At 46.6% G+C, this 9,878-nt stretch overlaps 1 protein-coding gene across 1 annotated transcript in view; it reads left to right on the top strand.

Annotated features, from left to right (window-relative positions):
* The first annotated feature begins 9,718 nt into the window (after positions 1-9,718).
* TFDP1 (transcription factor Dp-1) overlaps positions 9,719-9,878 on the top strand; it is a 51,823-nt gene continuing 51,663 nt past the window's right edge. Inside the window, exon 1 of the mRNA XM_032151417.2 lies at positions 9,719-9,781. The gene's annotated coding sequence lies outside the window, so the exon portion shown is untranslated. The remainder of the gene's footprint in view (positions 9,782-9,878) is intronic.

The raw sequence follows: 9,878 nt of genomic DNA on the forward strand, positions 1-9,878 counted from the left end.
CGTCTCTACTAAAAATACAAAAATTAGCCAACGTGGTGGCACGCACCTGAAATCGCAGCTATTTGGGAGGCTGAGACAGGAGGATCACTTGAATCCAGGAGATGGAGGTTGCAGTCAGCTGAGATTGCACCACTGCACTCCAGCCTGGGTGACAGAGCGAGATTCTCTCTCAAAAAAAAAAAAAAAAAAAAAAGCCAATCTAAAAAGGCTGCAACTATATGATTCCAACTCCATGACATTCTAGAAAAGGCAAAACAATGGAGACAGTTAAAAGATCAGTGGTTGCCAGGAATTAGAAGGGAGGGAGGGATAAAATGACAGAGCACAGAAGATTTTTAGGGCAGTGCAATTATTTTCCATGGTACTATAATTGTGGATACATGTCATTATACATTTGTCCAAACCATAGAATGTACAACACCAAGAATGAACTCTAATGTAAACTATGAACTATGGATGATAATGATGTGTCAGTGTGGGTTAATTGATTGTAACAAATGCGCCACTCTGGAAGGATGTTGAGGAGTCTGTGGGTAGGGAGAAAGAAAGAAGGTATATAAGGACTCTCTGTACTTTCTGCTCAGTTTTGCTGTGAACTTAATAATGCTCTTAGTAAAGTCCAGTTATTGAAAAATTAGTTGTCAACTTCTACCGAAAAAAAAAAAAAGCTGAGATTCTGATTGGGATTGCATTGAATCCATAGGTTAGTTTGGGGAGAAGGGCTATCTTTTTTTTTTTTTTTTTTTTTTTTGAGACGGAGTCTCGCTCGGCCGCCCAGGCTGGAGTGCAGTGGCGCAATCTCGGCTCACTGCAAGCTCCGCCTCCCAGGTTCACGCCATTCTCCTGCCTCAGCCTCTCCGAGTAGCTGGGACTACAGGCGCCTGCCACCACGCCCGGCTAATTTTTTGTATTTTTAGTAGAGACGGGGTTTCACCCTGGTCTCGATCTCCTGACCTCGTGATCCGCCCGCCTCGGCCTCCCAAAGTGCTGGGATTACAAGCGTGAGCCACCGTGCCCGGCCGAGAAGGGCTATCTTAACACTATTGCGTCTTCTAATCCACGAATATGTTGTATCTCCAATATTTTTGGTCTACTTTAGATTTGTAAAGCAATATTTTGTATTTTTTCAAAATAACTTTTATACATCTAAATTAATTCCTAATTAGTTGCTGTTTTTCATGCCATCATAAATATTCTTAAATGACATGAAAATATTTTTAGGCTGGGCGTGGTGGCTCACGCTTGTAATCCCAGCACTTTGGGAGGCCAAGGCGGGCGGATCACGAGGTCAGGAGATCGAGACCACTGTGAAACCCCGTCTCTACTAAAAATACAAAAAAATTAGCCAGGCATGGTGGCGGGCGCCTGTAGTCCCAGCTACTCGGAGAGGCTGAGGCAGGAGAATGGCGTGAACCCAGGAGGCAGAGCTTGCAGTGAGCCGAGATTGTGCCACTGCACTCCAGCCTGGGTAACAGAGCGAGACTCTGTCTCAAAAAAAAAAAAAACAAAAGAAAATATTTTTAAAATATATTATCCAATAGTTTGCTGGTATATAGAAATGTAAGTAATGTTATTTTGCATTGAACTTGTATTTAGAGAGTCTTGTAACTTTACTGATTAACTTTAATTGAGTCCTTGGTGCTCCAGATCTGCAATCATCATCTGAGGATAAAAAGAATTTTACCTCTTCCTATTCAATATTTGTGCCTTTTTATTTCTTTTTCTTGTCTTGTTGCACTGGTTAGGACTTTCTGTTTCATTTGAATAGAAATGGGATTTTCTCTTAATTAGATTGCAAATTTCAAAACACAGAGAGATCGAACAAATAGTAAAATACACAACATACATTAAGCAGTTTTTAAAAATCATTTTGCCATATTCGTTCTCTCTCCTCCCCTTCTCTCTCTCTCTCCCATATGAAAGTACATACACAAAAACACACACTTTTGTCTGAACCACTTAAAAATAGTCAAAATAATGACACTTAGTATCTAAATTCATCATTGTGCTTTTTCTAAGAATAAAAATAATCTCCCAAACTACCAAAATGCCATTATCACATTTAGCAAAATAATAATTTTTTCCTTCTTTTACCTAATATTTGGAATATGTAAAGTCTTTCCCCATTGTCCTCAAAATATCCTTTATAGCTTTTTTAGAAATAGTTTTGAGATATAATTTACATACCATGCAATTCACCCAGTTACAGTACATGATGGTATCTTTGTATATTATTAATTTTTAAAATTAAATTAATAATTTAAAAATTCAGAACCAGTTCACTGTTCTGAACTGGGGTATATTAATAATTTTTTAAAACTATGGTATATATATGTGTGTGTGTATGTATATCTTGCCATTTTAACCATTTCAAGTGTAAAATTCAGTGGTATTAATTACATTCACAGTGTTACTAATTATTTCCAACATTTTTTTTTTTTTTTTTTTTTTGAGACGGAGTCTCGCTCTGTCGCCCAGGCTGGAGTGCAGTGGCGCAATCTCGGCTCACTGCAAGCTCCGCCTCCCGGGTTCACGCCATTCTCCTGCCTCAGCCTCTCCGAGTAGCTGGGACTACAGGCGCCTGCCACCACGCCCGGCTAATTTTTTGTATTTTTAGTAGAGACGGGGTTTCACCGTGGTCTCGATCTCCTGACCTCGTGATCCGCCCGCCTCGGCCTCCCAAAGTGCTGGGATTACAAGCGTGAGCCACCGCGCCCGGCCAACAACCAACATTTTTCATCACCCCTAACAGTGCTTTGTAATCATTGAGGAGTAACCACCTACCCACAGTCACTGGTAACTGCTAATTTACTTTTTGTCTCTAAGAATTTACCTATTCTGGATATTTCATATAAGTGGAATCACACCGTATTTGTCCTTTTGTGTCTGGCTTACTTTACTTAGCATAATGTTTTAATGGTTCACCCATGTTATAGCATATATCAGAATTTCATTCCCTTATATGGCTGAATAATAATCCATTACTTGTACATGCTATGTTTTGTTTATCCATTTGTCTGTTGATGGGCACTTAGGGTCTTTCCATCTTTTGCCTATTGTGATTAATGCTGCAGCGAGCATTGGCATACCATGTCAAACATACATGCTTGTGTGTGTATATGTGTATATATAGTTGTTCCTTAGTAACCAAAAGAGAGGAAGAGTGGCTATACTAATATCAGCATAGATTTTGAGTCAAAAACTGTCATGAGTAACAAAGAAGGATATATATAAAAGGGACAACTTTTGAAAAGGTCAATTCACCAAGAAGATACAACAATCATAAATATATATGTACTAAATATCAGAGCTTCTAAATATACAAAGCAAACATTGACAGAATTTAAGGGAGAAATAGACAACTCTATAATAATAGTAGGAGACTTCAGTGCCCAACTATAGATGTTGAATAGAACAAACAGACAGGAGATCAATAAAAAAATAAAGGACTTGAACAACACTATAGAGCACCGGGACCTAACAGGCATACATAGAACATGCCACTAACAAATGGCAGGATACAATTTTTTCTCAAGTGCACCTGGAACATTCTCCAGGGTACAGTCCCTGGAGACATTTCCTATACCTTATGAGATAGCAGTGCATTAAATAATAAGTCTTACTTGGAGTTTATTTATTGCCATGCTTCCTAGTTACTCATCAACCCAGTAAGCAGGTCAATCCATTGAAGAATTTTTTAAGCAAGAAGCAGCATGACCTAATTTATTTATTTCTCTCTCTCTCCCTCCTTCCCTCCCTCCCTCCCTTCCTTCCCTCCCTCCCTCCTTCCTTCTTTCCTTCCTTCCTTCCTCTCTCTCTTTCTTTCTTTCCTCCCTCCCTTTCTTCCTTCCAAGTCCCACTGTGTCACCCAGGCTAGAGTGCGGTGGTGTGATCACTGGTCTCAAACAATCCTCTGCCTCAGCGTTCCAAGTACCTGGGATTACAAGTATGTGCCACCACATTTGGCTAATTTTTTTTTTTTGAGACGCAGTCTCACTCTGTTGCCCAGGCTGGAGTGCAGTGGCACAATCTTGGCTCACTGCAAGCTCTGCCTCCTGTGTTCATGCCATTCTCCTGCTTCAGCCTCCCCAGTAGCTGGGACTACCCAGAGTTGTGTCTGGCACTTAGCCCACCACCACGCCTGGCTAATTTTTTTTTGTATTTTTAGTAGAGATGGGGTTTCACCATGTTAGCCAGGATGGTCTAAATCTCCTGACCTTGTGATCCACCTGCCTCAACCTCCCAAAGTGCTGGAATTACAGGCATGAGCCACCGCGCCTGGCCCATGCTTAGTTAATTTTTAAAAAATTTTTGGTAGAGACAAAGTCTTGCTACATTGCCCAGCCTGGTCTCAGACTCTTGGCCTCAAGCAATCTTCTTGCCTTGGCCTTCCAAAGTCCTGGGATTACAGGTGTGAGCCACCATGCCCGGCCTAATCTCCAATTTTAAAATATCACTCTGCTGAATAGATAGCAGATTAGACTATACAAGATTGGATGAAGGGAGTGATTTTTATAGTCCTCAATGGAGAGGATGCTATCTTTGCCAGGGTAGTAGCAGAGGAGATGGAAAAACAGAGGAATTAAAGATATGTCAAGTTGGTAAGTGGTTGGAGTGAGGGCAAATGAAGTATTTGGCTTCTAGGTTTCTGTATGAACGACTGGGTGGATGTCTTAGTCTGTTTGGGCTGCTTATAAACAACTGAAATTTAAGTCTCATGAGGGTCTTGCTTGCTGGTTCATAGACAGCCATCTTTCTGCAGCATCCTCATGTACTGGAAGGGGCACAATGGTTCTTCTTGAGCCTCTTTTATCAGGGTTGCGCATTGCAGGCTGTTGCCCTCCAGGCAGCTCCTTGTGTTTAGAAAATGCACCTAAACACGGTGGGAGGCAGGTGCCCCCTCTCACCATTGAAGATGCACTATTACTTTGCTGCCATCCAGAGTGGGAAAGCTAGGGGCTGGAGGACGCACCGCCCTTGGAAAGCTCCCAGGCAGGATGTGAGTCTGGAGCACAGGGCTCTGATGAGATCTGGCGCAGACTCATTCTAGCATCTGTTCAGTGTCCTGGTTCTGTCTGGACCGGCTGCTTGGTTCCTGCTTGCATTGCTTTTTTTTTTTTTTAATCCTTTTGAAAGGGAGTCTTGCTCTGTCACCCAGGCTGGAATGCAGTGGCGCGATCTAGGCTCACTGCAACCTCCACCTCCCAGGTTCAAACAATTCTCTTGCCTTAACCTCCTGAATAGCTGGGATTACAGGTGCCCACTACCAGGCCCGGCTAATTTTTTTTGTATTTTTAGTAGAGACGGAGTTTCACCATGTTGGCCAGCTGGTCTCAAAAAGAGACCTTGTCTCCCAAAGTGCTGAGATTACAGGCGTGAGCCACCGCACCCGGCCTGCTGCGTTGTTTCTGAGCTAGCACCTTGATTAGCACTGATCCTGCAGTGGCCTGCTTTTAGCTCATGCTGGCCATGGTTTGTTTGCACCAGGACCCTTGGTTCTTCATCTTCTATCTGATGTCCTATCTCAGATATCTTCCTCCAATCGATCCTCCTCACCTCTCTGAAACATGAGTCTCTCTTCATCAATCAGAAGAAACTGCCAATTGTCTCCCAATATCTGTTCTCCACATTATTCTTTTGTAGATCTTTAAATGCTTAGGCAGTCATATGGCCCAGGGTAATGACTCTATTTCCAGCATCTTATAGGTCAATGTGGCCATGAGCTAAGTTCTGGATAATGGGACAAACTGCTAAGAGCATTTTCCAAAACTGATCTGTTTCTGTCTGTGCGCGCGCACGCACACACACACACACACACACACACACACTCAGACACACCTGTGTACTCAGCTGGTCATAGTCTCTCTCAATTGTCACCTTTTCCATGAAGGGTTGCCAACTGTGTGCAGGGAGAAATCATTGTTTTGTGCTTCCATACCCCCCTTCCCAATCGTGAATATGAGCTTGTCCCACCAGGTCACATCCATTATAATTGCAGGTGCATCTGTCTCTCCAGTTTGACTCTGGGCAGTCTCTTATTAATCTGCGTAATATCAGCACCCAGAGTTGTGTCTGGCACTTAGTAGGAGCTCAGAAATGCTTGCGGAGGGAGGAATGCAAGGAAGGCAAGGGTTTCAAAACTGGTTTTGTCTTCTTATTAACAAACTATATTTATCCACTTATTTCTCAGTTAAAGGAACTTGCACATCACGGAGGCTAAGACCATTTATCCACAGTGATGTGATGCCCCATCATCTCAGCATTAGTGTCCAGCGGATGCTAAGATCCTTCTGTGAATCCATAAGAGGAGTGGGCAGGCAGCAGAAAAATGCCCAAAGGCACTCAGTTGCATGTGAGGCCACATTTCTCAAACAAAATTATTCTGTAGGCTCCTGGTGCTGGCTTCACCTTGGGCTGATGACAAATGGGTGCTGTGGGGAAAGGAGATGATGCCAGGAGAACATAGACCTTTCAACCTGAAATCACAGGACTCCACAGAACATCACCTGACATCATCTTAGCCAGAGCAAAGCAAGCCGCAGGGCAGGCACACTTCAGGAGAATCGTGGAGTCCATCGCCAAGATGCCAAGGGGTCTCTCATTGCAAAAGCCAGAGAAGATTCCAGATCAAAGCAAGGGAACGTGTCTAAGGAGTAGGCAAAATTGGTCAGTTGGGGTAAATTCGACTTTTATAAATTTGGTGATGATCTTCTAGAATTTGTCAGCTCCAAGGGGTGATTTTGAAAGAACTGTGGTTTCAGACTATAAATGAATGCGATAGTCTTTAAGACAGAAATAATATTATAGCATGCTAATGTGGCAGGATCACAACTGACCTTCCTTCCAAGAGGGAGAACTTGGGATTTGACCGGGAATTTTAAAAAGGAGCAATAATGCAGTAGGAGAGAGACAAAAATGTCTTTGTTTCTGGGGGTGGTGGGGGGACTTAGGAGTGTTGATCTGCGCGAGCAAAGGAGAGCCACACGGGACAGACCTGGAGGTTGGGAAAGCACACAGATTTTCCTGTGTTTTATGATACACTCACATACACAGAGTAAAGTTTTCTAGAGATGCCTTTATTGACATTTTACCAAAGATCAAGAAAATGCCACTTACGCATATCCAGGAATATTATTTTTTAACTTTCCCAATAAACTCCATGAGTCCCTGCCTCCTGCTTGCCCTCCCACTGAAGGCCTCTTGTCATGGTGATGGAAGAAGGCAGAACATAGGAGATGGTTGGAGAAAAGACCAATGTCATCGAGGAGGGAAACAAAAGACAATCTGGATATGTAATCAGCAGATTTAGAATTAAAACAGGATTAGAAAATTCTCTTTCTCTGAAAGAGAGGACAGTTTAATGGGGGTGTGGAATTGGTGGGGAGAGTTTGTACCATGCCTGGAGACTCTGGAGCAGACACACACACAGCTTTTTGGAGATGAAGACTTTTCCTGGGAAGGACACGTTCACTTCTAGTAAAACACAGCACAGGCCATTTCCATGTAATATTTGGGACGGTAGCTGAATCTGGTGCCCACATGCACAAAACAAGACAGTATCTGGCCCGAACCATAGGGCTGAACCCAGCCTCTGGCATATGGTGCAAGTCAACACCTGAATGAGTGCATCATTCAAAGAACCTTGTCTCCTAAACAGCCCAGGCTCCAGAGATACAGGGAGGCCAAAGGCTTAGATAAATTCTGAGGGTTATGGGCTTATTTAGGAAGTTTGCATTTCAGCAACCCAATCGAGAGACTGCAAGGCAAGGCGGTGGCTAAAAATACTTGGATCATCAACCAAAATTTTAGAGGGAATTCTGTTAACATTTATTAAGAGAAACGAGGGCTTTCTGTGGAACATGTGGCTATGGAGAGGAAAAAGGGAGTAACTTTTTGCCCTTTTCCGAAGCCACACAGAGCCCCAAGAGCATTCATTGCTGCAGCGCCTCATGCGCGTTTGGAGTATCTCAGTACAGTGATTTTTGTGCAGAAATTTCTTTGAATAATATTAGTTATCAACCATATAAACATTGTTGAATTATCAGAATCCTGAATTTGTGGGGAAGACGTTTAAGACCCCAATCTTGGACCGTACGTGTGTATCCTCCTAACTGGAGCCCCCAGGTCTTAGGGAGAAGTCCCCAGAGGCCGGGAGGGTGTCACTGTTGCCATCAGGGCTCAAATACTGAAATTTAGGAACACATAAAGAATTCCTGTGAAACAGAAGGAACGGACCTAGGAAGATAGGGCCATTTGAGGAACATCAGTGTTCTCTAAGTATCTATTTGTGTGAACCAGCTCGCAGAAAGTGAGCGTTTCTGATAGTCTTCGAAGAAGAAACGGGTGCTAATTTGTAAGCAGTTTAAGCCAGGTGACCAGAGCTTTAGGGGGTGTGGCCTTGCCTGAGGGGCAGGAGTGGCCAAAATCAGCATAAAACGTGCAAAGTGGGCTGTCATGTAATAATACACCGTACAGGCAGAGAGGCCTTTGGTCAGCTCCTCAAGTCCTCTGTAGACGTTCCTTAACCTCGGCACGCACCATCCTCTGCCGCCTGCTGTGGCCCTGAACTTCGGAGTCTTCTCTGGCCTAGCCCGCCCTTGGCTGGGTGCTCGGGCGTGGACCTAGCGGAGGGGCCCTCCAGGGTGGATTAAGTCTCCAAGACTCGGGGACCACCAGGCTCACCTTGCAGTGAAACTGTTTCTGGAGTTTTCCTGTCCCTGCTTTCCCTCCCGAGTCCCGGGCCAGGCTGCCTCCAGCGGGCACCAAGGACGCCCAGAATTGTTGGGAATCTGGGCGGAGGCCCGTCTTGGGCTTGGAGGCCACCAGCTCCAGCAGAGGCAGCGGTCTCTGTGCCACCCACGCAACACACCTGCTCTCCTCCATGTGTCCACATACACACGTCTATGCACACACCTGCTCTCCATACATGCACAGCCCCACACACAGTCGGCCCTTTATGTACACACACACTCGTGCACACAAGCGGCCCCCTCTCCTCCGTGCATACAGGCGCGCACACAGCTGGCTCTCCTCTGTGCGCACACACACTCAAGCACACACCCGGCCCCGCTCTTCCAAGTGCACACACACTCCTGCACACACTAGTCCCTGCTCCCCCACACACACTCGTGCACACAGCCGGCACTCTCTGCTCCCTGCACACACTCACACATCCTGACAGACTCGGCCCCCTACCTGCTGCCCCATGTGCACACACACCAGCGCACACACCAGTCCCCGCTCCCTCACATGCACACACACTAGTGCACACACTAGTCCCTGCTCCCCCACGTGCACACACACTCTTGCATACAGCCGGCCCCACTCCCCCACGTGCACACACCAGCCCCCGCTCCCCTACATGCACACACACTCGTGCAAATAGCCGGCCTCGCTCCCCCATGTGCACACACACTCTTGCACACAGCCGGCCACCTCTCTCTCCGGACACACACCGTCACAGGCGCGCACAGGCGCGCACAGACGCAGCCCCTTGGCCTCCGAGCGCACGCCGCGCGCGCGCACTGCCCGTCCCGGCGCAGGCCCCGGCTCCATCTCCGCACGCGCACGCGCACACACGGACACGCGCGCACAGCCCCTCCCCGCTCTCCCAGGGCGCGCAGCACTGGCGGGAGGAGCGGGAGACCGAGGAGCAGCAGAGGAGGAGGAGGAGGGCGCCGAAGGCGCGAAAAGGCGCGCAGGCGCGCTGCGCGGAGCGGGCCCGCCGCCGCCCACGTCACCGCGCCGCGCGCACGTCACGCCGGCCCGACGCTCGGCCAGGGTGAGCCCCGCGTCCCGGCGCCGCTCGGCCCAGGGCAGGGACCCCGCCACGGCCGGGACCGCCCGGCCCGGCCCCCGCCCGCGCCTCCCCGCGCCCC

The sequence above is a fragment of the Hylobates moloch genome, unplaced genomic scaffold (genome assembly GCF_009828535.3).
Source record: "Hylobates moloch isolate HMO894 unplaced genomic scaffold, HMol_V3 SCAFFOLD_4, whole genome shotgun sequence".
In the NCBI taxonomy this organism is placed as follows: Eukaryota; Metazoa; Chordata; class Mammalia; order Primates; family Hylobatidae; genus Hylobates; species Hylobates moloch.